The sequence below is a fragment of the Pinus tabuliformis genome, chromosome 8 (genome assembly GCF_031772625.1).
Source record: "Pinus tabuliformis cultivar Carrire ecotype Pingquan chromosome 8, CPIR1, whole genome shotgun sequence".
NCBI classification, from domain to species: Eukaryota; Viridiplantae; Streptophyta; class Pinopsida; order Pinales; family Pinaceae; genus Pinus; species Pinus tabuliformis.
In genome coordinates this window covers 681,708,620-681,721,344 of record NC_142294.1, presented here as the reverse complement: position 1 = coordinate 681,721,344, position 12,725 = coordinate 681,708,620, and the positions used below count along the sequence as shown (strand labels likewise).

Genomic DNA, 12,725 nt, shown 5'->3' with positions numbered 1-12,725 from the left:
ACATAGTCAACGACACTTGCCCCATTGTATGTATTGCAAGTGAAGTTCCTAGACCTTTCCACCTATCTAAAACATTGCAAATAATTAAGTTAAAAGCGCCACACAAACATAATCAACTCCTTCTCAAAATGATTACTAACAGTGTCATCTTCTGAATATTTCAACCATTGGCGATTTACTTCTTCAAAATGATTGCTAAAGGTGTCATCTTCTGAACATTTCAACCATTGGTGATTTACTTCTTCAATAAGCCAAATATGATTGTGATCCTCTTTGCAACGAAAAATACTAGCTTGTTGATCTGATATTCTAGCATTGAAATTTCCCACTAAAAAAACTTCTCCCTAATAAGAATAAGTGATAATATCTTACATTAAAGCTCCATTTAAATTCTAGCTATCTAGCTCCTTAGTTTTGTAAGTTTTTAAGACTTGGGTTGCAACTCTAATGTATAAAACATTTAACTAGTGATTATTGAGAAAGGACTTATACACATGGGTGAGAGGTCCATCGTGACCATGGAAAACAACTCTCCTATGACCATTGATTGAACGACTATGAGAGGAAGCTTATGAAAACGAGGGTTCAGTGACAAAAGCTATTAAGTGGTTTTCACAATAGATGTTTCGAACCAATTGAGCACGTAACCTTAAGCATTTTGAATTGAATCAATACCGGACCGAATCACACTACTTTTTGTTGAAAAGCATATGTACATATAGGAAACTGACGTGGATAAGATTTCAGAAAAGCTGACCGTTAGGAAAAGCTGGAAAAGATGGCATGGTTCAGTCGATATAAGTCATGTCTAGACTGTCAATTTCATTGAAGTTTATTTCGCTCTCTGTTCTCCTCTTGGGCGTTGGTAGTTTGGCTTGCTATGATTCAACGTGTGTTGGTAGTCTGGCTTGCTATGTTTCAATGTGCCGAGCGCTCCCCTTTTTCTTTATGCCTGTGCGTTCTTTTTTGTGAGCGTGCTTTGTGTCCTTTCGTTTGTTCTGTGTGTCATTGTTGTTGTTGTGTTTATGAGTGGTGTGTGCCTGTGAAATTGACGTCTAAGAGCGAAAGCGCAGAACAAAGAAGAAAAAGTTCCTGAAATAGAGAAGAGATGGAAAGATCCTAAACAAAACCAAAGAGGCAGCGGTATTTTTGGGCCGTTCCATCGCTAAACCAAACCAGCAAACAGTCTCTATTCCTTCTGGTTAGATGGATGAGGTGAGGATATATGGGTTTATTTTCTTGAATTGGATTTGATTTCTTTATATCAACAACAATTGCGATATATAATTCTCTTTTTTGTTTGTTTTAATAACCTTAATTTTTTTCTAAATTTTCTGGGTTAATGGTGTTTTACTTGTTTATTTATTTCTTGTTTTCAGCTTTTCTTGGATTCTGTAGATATTGCAGAGCACTGAGTGCAAAGGGTGGAATAATATTATACAAAGTACATTGTAGCTCCTTTCCAACACATCCCTGTTGTGTTGGTTTGTTTTGTTATTCTGATTTGATTTCTTTAAATTAAGAGCAGCTGCGATTATATAACTCCTTAAATTATTTGTAGATTTTCCCTGCTAATGGTGCTTTGTTTGTTTATTTATTTTTGCTTGCAGCTTCTCTGCAAGCATATAGAGAGTAGTGCAAAGCGCAGAGTGAACGTTACGGTTATGGAGAAATATTAGTAAGGTAACCCGCAGTTCCCTTGCTTGTGCCATTACAGTTTGATAGCATTATTGACATGAATTTGTTTTGGAATTTTGATAACATTGATGACATGAATTTGTTTTGTAATTTTAAAAAACTGCAATTAAAAAACCTAAACCTATTCTAAATTTCTTGCTAAGTGAATAGAGAAATAGCGATGATGATGAATTTAGCGTTTAATCTATTCTAAATTCCGTGCTAAGTGAGTATAGAAATAAAGATGTTGATGAATTTAGCGTGTGATTCCTCTCCAAAATCAATCCAGGCAAACGAACAGTTCCGCGTGTTCCATTTTAGGGTATTTGTAGACATCTTGAAATTCAAGAAACAAACTCCAAGGATTCTAGTTGATTCTAAACCCACATAAATTGCATTTTGGGTATCTCCAAATAAAATCGATTCACATAAATTGCATTTTGGTTTACTAAATTTATATGTAAGACGCGAGCAGAGTGGAGTTTGCGTATTCTTGGTTCAGGTTTCTTTCTTTCGCATTTAGTCTTATTCGAATCAGAATAACGGTATGGGAACGAGAAAGCGTTTGATACTTTGTATTATTATCTTTAAATGTGATTATTTATGTTGAATTTTCCGATTAGTCTGCTTTTAGTACATAATGATCAGATCGATGATTAGTTTGGAACATATTTTTCTTGTTTGCGACTCTGTGAATAAATTAAAGCATTCTTTTAGATCAATTCCGTCACTGATTTTTGTTTCTGTAGGATGCATTGGCTTGACATTTACATTTTTTTTCCTCATTACTATCCTCCCTTATATCCTTTCTTATTTCTTCTGCTGAACCTTTTCAATTTTACTTCCGGAATTTTGGATTTCTCAGACATTGCCACTGTCATTTTTTACACATTTTTTACTCCTGATTTAGGACAGCGTTATTATTGCCTCTCTTTATAGAAGTTGTGGTTGCCGAGGATTGAACTTGTAACCTCTCTCTCTTTCAAAACCCACCCTCTATTCTATTAAAAAAACCACCCTTGCCGAGGATTGAACTTGTAACCTCTCTCTCTTTCAAAACCCACCCTCTATTCTATTAAAAAAACCACCCTCCTTCCTGTATTCGCTAGCGTGTATGTAAGCGTACACGTAGGTATATGTTGCGTATGATGTGTCTTTTCAAAACCAACGTCCTCTATTCATCAAAACCATCATCCTTCCTGTTTATTCGTTATAGCTGACGTGTACGTAGACATACACGTAGGTATGTGTTGCGAATGGTGTGCCGTTTTATTCGTTTGAGCTGACGTGTACGTAGGTATGTGGTGCATAAGGTGTGTCATTTTAATTTTCATCTTGTGAGTACGAGGAGTCCCGTTCTCGATACACGTGTTTAGTCAACGCATAACAATGGTGCGCCAGGTTTATTAGTTTATGTGGCAGGTACGGTGGGACCCAGTCATAAACCATATATTCTTATTAGAGCTCGGGCATGATAAAATAGTGCAGCTTATGTTTAAATTGTTTGAATTTTTATTTTTAGGTGCAGCTGAGGTTTAAATTGTTTAAATTTTTATTTGTAGTATTGATTCATTCCATATGAAATAGAATTAAATGATATTTTAAGGATTACGATATTATAAATTATAGATTATTAGTTTTTTGTTTTTCGCTTTTTGCAATCTTTTTTTGATTCAAATTGATGATGCGCTAGCCCAACCTTTCAACAATCCCCTTGCTAAAAAGACAATGTCAAGAAACTCATTTTCCCAAGTTTGCCTTTTCCACCGTCTTGTTTCACACCGAAGTTGATGTGAGTTGGTCTTTAATTGAGCAATAAAAACCTTTGCCCTCCACGAAACGCTAACTCCAATGAACTCTTTTTGTTGTATATCACATGTAGGGTTGAATTCCTCAATGTAATATTTCTTCTTTCTACCCAACTCTTTTCCCCATATTTTTTTGTGAAACTTCTCCATAACAAAATCCTTTAGCTCCTTGCTATTTGTGGGACAGGTATTGAGATAGATATTCCATTTTTGCATCCATGTGTAGTTTTGTTTCATCCATGTTTTCTTTCTTTCACTCATGCCTTCATTGAAAATAACATTAGGCCATCTACCTACTTTCATTTGCTCGATTCATTTTAGATGTCTTATGAGCCTCATCATAGCAATTGGTTCAATGAGAGTTGTTCTTGTTTCACTCAACATTATTTCATAGGGTACTGGATTTTTTTTATTTTGAACTTGTTCATGATCGAACGTTTTTAGATTTTCTCAATTTGTTTTTATTTCCAAATTATCAAATCGTATTAGTATTTACTTTATTATTACGTGTGAGTTGCAATGAAAATTGATCAATTTAATTTGATTTAAATCCGGTAATGAGCGATATCAATGAGTAAGATATATACATTAAATCTTGGCGCACATTGGGTTAAAGAATGTTAAATAGCAATGCGATCCGCAGTGGTTTATTTTTCGTTTTAGTAGAGTGGTTAAAAATGAAAGTTTGAGAGTTTTTAAACGTAAAAGCTCGATAGGTTTCTTATAAAAATATATGAAAAAATGAGTAATATGTTGTACTGAATTTCTGTTTTAATTAAAATGTGAGTTTAAAATGTTGAAAAAAATTAAGAAGCAGCAAGATACGTGAGTTTAAAATGTTTGAAAAAATTAAGAAGCCATAAGATATGGATTTTTGAATTGAGGTAAATTTTGAAATTTATAAGTAAACGCAAATAAATTTATAAAAATAAATTTAGTATTTAAAATTTTTAAATAGTTTTTGTTTTTTAATTATAAAAAAATAATATATATATATATATATATATTTTTTTTTTATTTGGCAAGATGTAAATATAGAAAAGATATAAATAAGTAAATGAGAAAATGAAATCTTTTAAATTTTAAATTATAAAAATAATTAATATATCTATTATTTATAAAGTATGCTATGATTAGTTTTTTTTATATATTTTCTTATCACAAAGTTTGATTTTTTTTCATTATTATGTTGACAAGTGTGTATGTTTTGGAATAGAGTTTATAAAGTATTAATTTAATTATCAATAACTATTAGATGAATGTTAGTGATTTAACCTCCATAAAATATTTTAGAATATTCATAATAATATAAACAAATAAAAGGTTGAGATTTATCTCCGAAATAGTTAGGTTCTTTTTATTTTTTAATTAAATTGATTAATTAAAAAAATGTGATATGAGCAAATGTTATGTAAAGTAACTCATAGTTTTTTAAATATATAGTATCGATAAGCCATAGTATTGTAATAAAACTTATTTATAAATTAAAAATCTTCTATATTTTTTTAAATGTAAAAATCTTTCAATATAAATAAAAAACAAAACATTGGAAAATTAAACCATATCAATTTTTTATATTATAAATTTTATATTATAAACCCAGTAGATGAACAACTAAGCCCTGCCGTACTGGAACAACTAAGCCCTGCCGCAGCCCCAGCCCTACCCTAACTTCATAGATGTTTATGAACCCCATAGCATAGATAACTAAGCTATGCCCCTCCCCCACCTTGGCTTCACTCACCCTTGAGGTACAGTCTATATGGCCCTCTCTCTATGGTCGATTATGCCTCACCCAGCTACAGTAACCCTTGCCTCACCCAATAGAGCCCTAACTATCTGTTCCATTTATTAAACGCGTGATAGGAGTAGTTGAAGTTCAGTCGTCATTGAAGGATTTGTGCGTTTACTTTTCAATCTAGTAGGAAGGATTGGGAATTTAGTTTTTTATTTTATATTAAAGTAAATAGTATAAATATTTAAATAATTATTAATATTTTTTATTTTATTAGATATTATAAATGTAAATGTACAGCAAAGTATTATTTAAATTTATATTAAATTTTTTCATTCTATATTTTTTAAATCATCTATAAATTTAATAAAAAAATTAAAATTACCAATTAAAAAAAAAATCTTATTCCATTTTTTTTTATATAAATATAAATGAAATAAAATCTCCATAAACATTTTTAATAAAGAAGAAAGTACAATATATAAAAATTATTTAATTTTTTGATTAATTTTTATTTTAATAGTTTATTGTAAAAATATTATATTTTTAAATAAAATAATATATTTTTTAATAAATTGGAAAGCATATATGGGAAAAGATTTTGACATATATAATTTTATTTTAAATTACATTATATAAAAATGATTTAATTTTATGTTTCGATTGGTTTTTATTTTAATATTTTATTGTAAAAATATTATATTTAAAAAAAAATAGTATATTTTTTAATAAATTGGAAATCGAAAAGATTTTGTTATTTTTTTAAATTTGTAAATATAATTTAAAAAATAACTTTATTTTCATTTTTGAAATTAATTCATGTTCTATTTTATTTACTTAAATTTATTTATATTGAAATTTTAAATAGTGAATTATCAATGAATAAATTAGAGTATCATATTTTTTTTTAAATAATTTTTTTAAATTATTATTTTAGTCTGTAAAATATTAATTATTTAATTATTAATAATGAATTATTATTAAATAATAATAATAAATTATTAATTATTTAATTATTAAACTATATATGTAGTCTTATTAATAAAAAATGGTTTTTTTTGTTTTTAAATAGTAAATTATCAATGAATAAATTAGAGTATCATATTTTTTTTAAATAATTTTTTTAAATTATTATTTTAGTTGGTAAAATATTAATTATTTAATTATTAATAGTGAATTATTATTAAATATTAATAATAAATTATTAATTATTTAATTATTAAACTATATTGTAGTCTTATTAATAAAAAAATGGTTTTTTTTTTAATCGGATTACATAATTATGGTTTTTTGTTGTTTAACTAATAAAAATGGCCTTGAAAAACATGAGAGTATTTAAACTTTGCAAATTAAATAGCTTAAACTTATAATCTTTAAAAAAATCTCTATGAAATTATAAAATTATCCAAAAAAAAAATACTTACAAAATTACACTACACTTTAAATTACACCTATACAGAAAGTCATTTAACATTATGATTTCTAATTTTCTTTAGATATTTTATCATTTGAAAATTTAATTAATATAATTAAAATATTCATAAATAATAAATAATGGTTTATTTTGCCCACGGGGCTTTGGATTGACGGTGAATGGGTGCACTTTTAAGGCACTCCTTGCTATAGGTCACGGGTTCAAATCCCCGTGGGTACTTAGATTAGTCTTAATTAGAAAAAAAAAAAAAATGATTTATTTATATCATTGTTTATTTATAATATATATTTATAATTTTTTTTTTATATAGTTTAACATTTAATTAAGATATTACAATTACATAATTACATAGAGTTTGTGGAAGCTTATTATAATATATATTTATAATTTTTTTATATAGTTTAACATTTAATTAAGATATTACAATTACATAATTACATAGAGTTTGTGGAGGCTTAGTATAATATATATTTATAATTTTTTTTTATATAGTTTAACATTTAATTAAGATATTACAATTACATAATTACATAGAGTTTGTGGAGGCTTATTTCAATCTTATTTGATATAAAAGTTATTAAAAATATATATATATAATATAATATTATAAATTTGTTTATAATTACATAGAGTTTGTGGAGGCTTATTTCAATCTTATTTGATATAAAAGTTATTAAAAATATATATATATATAATATAATATTATAAATTTGTTTATTTTCATCCTATTATGATTGTAAAGTTAGAATAAAAGTTTTAAAAATATATATATAATTAAGATATTATGATTATATAATTAAAATAAAAGTTATAAAAAAATATATAATATAATATTATAGAAAAATTATTTTCATCAATATACTATTAAGATATTCTGATTATATCATTAAGGTCATCAATGTATGATTAAGATATAATCATATATACAATATAATATTATAAAAAAAATATTTTCATCAATGTACGATTAAGATATTTTGATTATATCATTAAGGTCATCCATGTATGATTATATCATTAAAGTATTGTGATTAAAGTATTGTGATTGTATTAAGTTTATTAATGTATTTGTAATCTAAAATGATAATTATATTATCACATAAATATAATATAATATACTTGATAGCATAAAATTAATAACAGAGACATACAATGTGAGTATACATATTATTATAAATAATTGGTAAGTGTAGTATACATATTATTATAAATGATTGGTAAGGGTATAATTTATGTCTTAGTTTAATTAGGTTGTTTTTTGCTTTGAAAATTATGAAAATTTTGGCAATTTTGAAAATCCAAGTTATAATTGTTAAACTTCAGGATTTTAGATGCTTTAAAAGTTTTTGATGGTGCTGAATTTATTTCCACTTTCGAAAACATCATTTAAACACTCCTTCTGCAAGATTGGTTAAAAAAATTTCACCCCGAATTTCAGCCTAAAGTGGCCATCTTGGTAAATAGACTTGTCCATAATTTATGATGTATGCTGGAGTCCCAGGTAGGATGTCTCTAAGGATGCACACTAACACTAACTTTTAAAAACAACAGCAAAACTCGCATTGCATTTGAGTAATGAAAGCAACATCACCTATTTATTCGGACCCTGCAACAACAGACCAGAAGGACCCCAGCATCAACTACTGGTTTAAGCAACAAAGTCAGGAATTTGAACACAGACAACATAGGCAGGGGCAACTGTTAAAATAGAAGAGGTGGGAGCAAAAAAGTATTAGTCGGGGTTGATCCCATTAGTTTAATTCATTAATCCAACCTGTAAATTCATTTGACCATTCCTAGTTAATATCCATCTTTTTCGATATTTTTTTTCTCTTGCGGCGTTTGGCAACTCTTCTCAATATTTTTCAAACTTGTATGCCAAAGCTATTGTTATTGTGTTTATCAATGGTGTGGTTGTGAATTTAACGTCCAAGCGCCAGAGCGCAAGCTCATAGCAAAGAGGAAAAGGTCAAAAGTCAAGATGAGCAGCGGTAAAATTTCTAAAGCAGATGCATTTTTGGGCCGGTCGATAGCTGAAACAAACCGGCTAACGCAATGTCCATTCCTCTTTTGAATGGATGGATGGATGAGGTGAGGGAGATTTGTTTCTTTATATCAGCAGAAATTGCCATATCTTATTCTCTGGTTTCATATTAGTAACTTAATTATTTGTAGAATTTGTGGGTAATGGTGTTGATTTGTTTATTTCTTTTGTGTATTTAGTTTTCTTCCAACTATAAAGAAATTGCGTAGCGAGTGCAAATGTTGGAATAATATTTTACAAGGTACATTGTAGCTCTTTCCCAACAACTTCCTTGTGCTTATTTGTTGTGTTATTGTGTTTGTTTGTTGTTATTGTTGTTTTTTTTTTTTAATTAACAAAAAAATGTAATTTGTAAATAATTTATTAATTTATTTCTAGGTTTCTTGTGTTTATTTATGATGTTATTTGTTTTGTTTTTTTTTTTAATTAACAAGATTTGTAATTTATAAATAATTTATTAATTTATTTCTAGATTTTTATGGTCTAATAGTGCTTTGCTTGTTTACTTACTTTTACTTCTAGCCTCTCCGCTAGCATAGAGAGGATAAAGGGCTGAGTGCAAAGGGCAAAGTGGGCACTACTGCAAAAGCAAGAGTGAGAGTGAAGATGACTACCATGGAGCAATAATTCTTAAGGTACCTTGCAACTCTTCTCAATATCTTCTTGCTTGTGTTGTAGTTGGTAGCATTTATGATATTTCTTGTGTTGTAGTTGATAACATTTATGATATCAATTTGTTTGTTTAGACTAAATTTTAGAGTTTAAAATACAAAAGCTATTTTTTAAACTTTTATTTAAATGACTATAAAAATAAGAATGATCATTAGTTTATTATGTGAATCCTCTCTAAAATCAATCATAATGAAACATATATTCAAAAAGACTTTGGACAAACAAACGATATGAATAAATAAGGCATGTTCCCTGTTAGGGTGTTTATATAATCTTAAAATTCAAGAAACAAACTCATACGAGTCTGATTTCTGTGCAATTTATGGGTATCCTCAAATAAAATCTTCTCACATAAATTAGGGTTGGGTTTATTGAAATTATATGTAATAGAGTGGAGTTTGCTTATTATTGCTCCATATTACCTTGTTTCATACTTAGTCTTGCTACTCTTGTGGTTATTTTCACATAATGGATCCACACGCTCTCCCTTCTGCATCTGAGCAGATCTCAGCTTTTGCTCTAAGTACATCTTCCGCTGCTCGAAAGATCCCTGATATAACGTGGCCAAGGCATCCCACATCTCCTTAGCAGTCCCTCTGCTAGCAACGTGACACACCACGTGATCCTTGACTCCATCTAGGATCATCCTCTTGGCCTTTGCCATCTCAGCTCTGTACTTCTTCAACGGATCTGCATCTGCAAGGACAACCACCACGTTGTCGACGTATGTCTTGAGGGCATGCTCATCTAGAAGGAATGACATTCTAGCCTTCCATATGACGTAGTTGGATGCTCCATCCAGCCTATCCTGATCCCTCAAGCCACTGCTTGCGATATCTGCCCAAAATGTCGAAAATCTCCTCTCTGTTTCTCATTGTTGCTGCTCAGTCAATGAGAAAACGGACTTCTCAGTGGAAAGTTTGCTGAGGAAAAGTTCCCTCGGAGTGCTTCTCTTCTCTCTTCTGACGTTTTTCAGCCCAACAATTTGCCTGCTGAAGATCTGCGCCCCACCAGCTCTCTCACGCTGAGGCTTCAATGCTGCTCCCTTTGCCTAACAAAAATTCGAACTGGAAGTTCTTCTCTCCGTCGACTCACTCGGAGAGAGACTGCCTTGAAAATATGCCCTCTCGACTTGGAACTGCGTCAACCCTCTAGGGGTTTTGAACTGCTGCCTCCTGCAGCTTTTTCGAACTCTCGCTTCTGCTCAGCGCTGGATCTACCAACTCTGCTCTTCTTACTTCACCCTGTAGATCTTATACCATGTGAAAATTCCACAACAGGAAACCCTACTGCAAAAACTGATGATATTACTCCTATTTGTTAAATTCCTTTAAACAAATTACTTGCAGTTTCCTACGGCAAATATCGTAATACATACACTGTAGCCTTCACTTAATTAAATAATATGCGGAAACAAGAGATTGAGCAAGAAAGAAAATACAACACAATAGACATCGTTATTTTTGGACAAATGTCCTCGGAAAAACCCAATGCGGGAACACGGTGCAGCATTCCTGAGGGTTTTATATTATTAAGCAGTAGTTTCTGAATACAATTCTGGATGCCCTTCGGTAATCCAGTTACAGAGAAAATAAACTAGCAGAAAAACTTAGTGAGATTACCTCATTCTACCCGCCAATTCCGACTGTTCCGGCAGCTGAACCAACTGTACCCAGCTATCTTTGTGGTAGAGCTGGCCCTGCGTAGGCTCTACGTCAGCCTCAACAGGCTTTGCGCCAGCCCAACTAGGAAATGTCTGCCCTCTGGAGTAGTTTCCAACCCTCCCAGCTCAGAAATCTCAGCTCCCCTATCGATTTCGCACTTCTGCATTGGAAGACTGTGCTGCTTCTGCGTGAGCCCTTCTAGCTCTGTGTGGGCCCTTTTGGCCCAACGTCAACCCCTCCTAGGTCTGTGCTGCCTCCTTCTGGTGTCTCTCTACCTCTCTGCTGTTGATTCTGAGTCCTAGAGAAGATACTCCAACCCAAATATCCATGCCCCTCACTGCAAGAAATCTCCTCGATCAGAACATCCTCCTGAGAACTTTTCACTTCAGAAATTCGATCTCTTGATCTCTCGGTGTGTTTTCCAAATGACCTTCAAGCCCCTTATATCTTTTTGTTAGACAACCAACGACCTAGATTAACTCCTAATCAAAGGCTCAGATCGTTTTGGCTTGATCTCCATCTTCGTCTAGAAGTTACACCCACAATTAGATTATTACCCATTAATATTTTTAATTTCCTAAGTTTAGACTTAGGGTCCCATTAAAAAATATTAATTATTTTAATAAAATTGTCTCTGGGTGGAATTTCCCAAAACGCTCTCTGGGTTCTTTGGAATACATGTGCCTAAGCACCCCTGCAAAATTTGAGGCCTAGAGCACATCCAATACTACCCCAAATCAACATATTACACTCCATCAAAGTTATTCATGTAAAGGTCAAGAAAAAATGAGTAATATGTTGCAATGAATTTGTACTTTCAGTGTGTGAAATTTGAATTACAAAAGAGATCTAACATCCAATGTTTCTTTGAACATTGATCAATATTTTATGTTTCTTCCCATCTGTGTAAATAATGAGGTAGCAAGACATGAGGTCCTAAATTGTGTTGGATTTGGGAATTTGTAAGTGGGTGCATGTGCATAAAACAACATTGGGGTTATACCTATCTTGTAGCCTCTCAAAATAGGTTTTACAATGATAAAAATTGCTCCTCTAATGAAAAGGGCAACACATCTATTTTTTATAATTTGTCCAGAAAGTAAAAGTATGAATAAGGAAAATGAATTGCTCTTTCACTTTGAGCTCCCTCTTACATAACTAAGATATCTACCACTCAAAAGGTATGTGATCACAAGTTTTCCTTCTTTGGCAAGAAGAAATCTTGAATTCCTTATGATAAAAATGAAGTCTATAAGATGTTGATTTTTCCTTAGCACCTTAGAATCAGGTTTATATCTAAGATCATGATCACAAACACACTAAAATGCCACAACACGGATACTTTGCATAGCGGGAAATGTATAACAGTGAATCAATGAAGTACATAGGAATTTTTTCAACCCAAAACTTGTTATATTACAACTTTAATACAAAAAACATAGGGCTCTCGTACTAGGGATCATGGCCCTTACAATTAACCCTGATACAAGAACAACTAGGGGTTGATGATAAAATATTATGACTATCAAACTGCCCTGAACAAGATACAATTGACATACTTGCTGAAGGAGATCTCGACTCATCCCTTTCGGTCCACGTAACTTGAACACTTATGGCAAGTCCTTTGCCACCTCTTCTGTTGCTCACAAGTACTTCCACAACTTCAGAATGCTTGCATCTTTAGCCACTG

The 12,725-nt window shown here is 31.0% G+C and overlaps 1 long non-coding RNA gene across 2 annotated transcripts; it reads left to right on the top strand.

Moving 5' to 3' along the window:
* The first annotated feature begins 866 nt into the window (after window positions 1–866).
* Window positions 867–9,341, top strand: LOC149237422 (uncharacterized). 2 transcript variants are annotated; one of them, XR_016245264.1, is made up of 4 exons: window positions 867–1,215; window positions 1,380–1,444; window positions 1,611–1,683; window positions 9,222–9,338. It is a non-coding gene; the product is annotated as an uncharacterized LOC149237422 (long non-coding RNA). The 2 variants fall into 2 exon arrangements; XR_016245265.1 differs by lacking the exons at window positions 867–1,215; window positions 1,380–1,444; window positions 1,611–1,683 and adding exons at window positions 8,207–8,746; window positions 8,879–8,940 and having other exon boundaries at window positions 9,222–9,341.
* The last annotated feature ends 3,384 nt before the right edge of the window (window positions 9,342–12,725 follow it).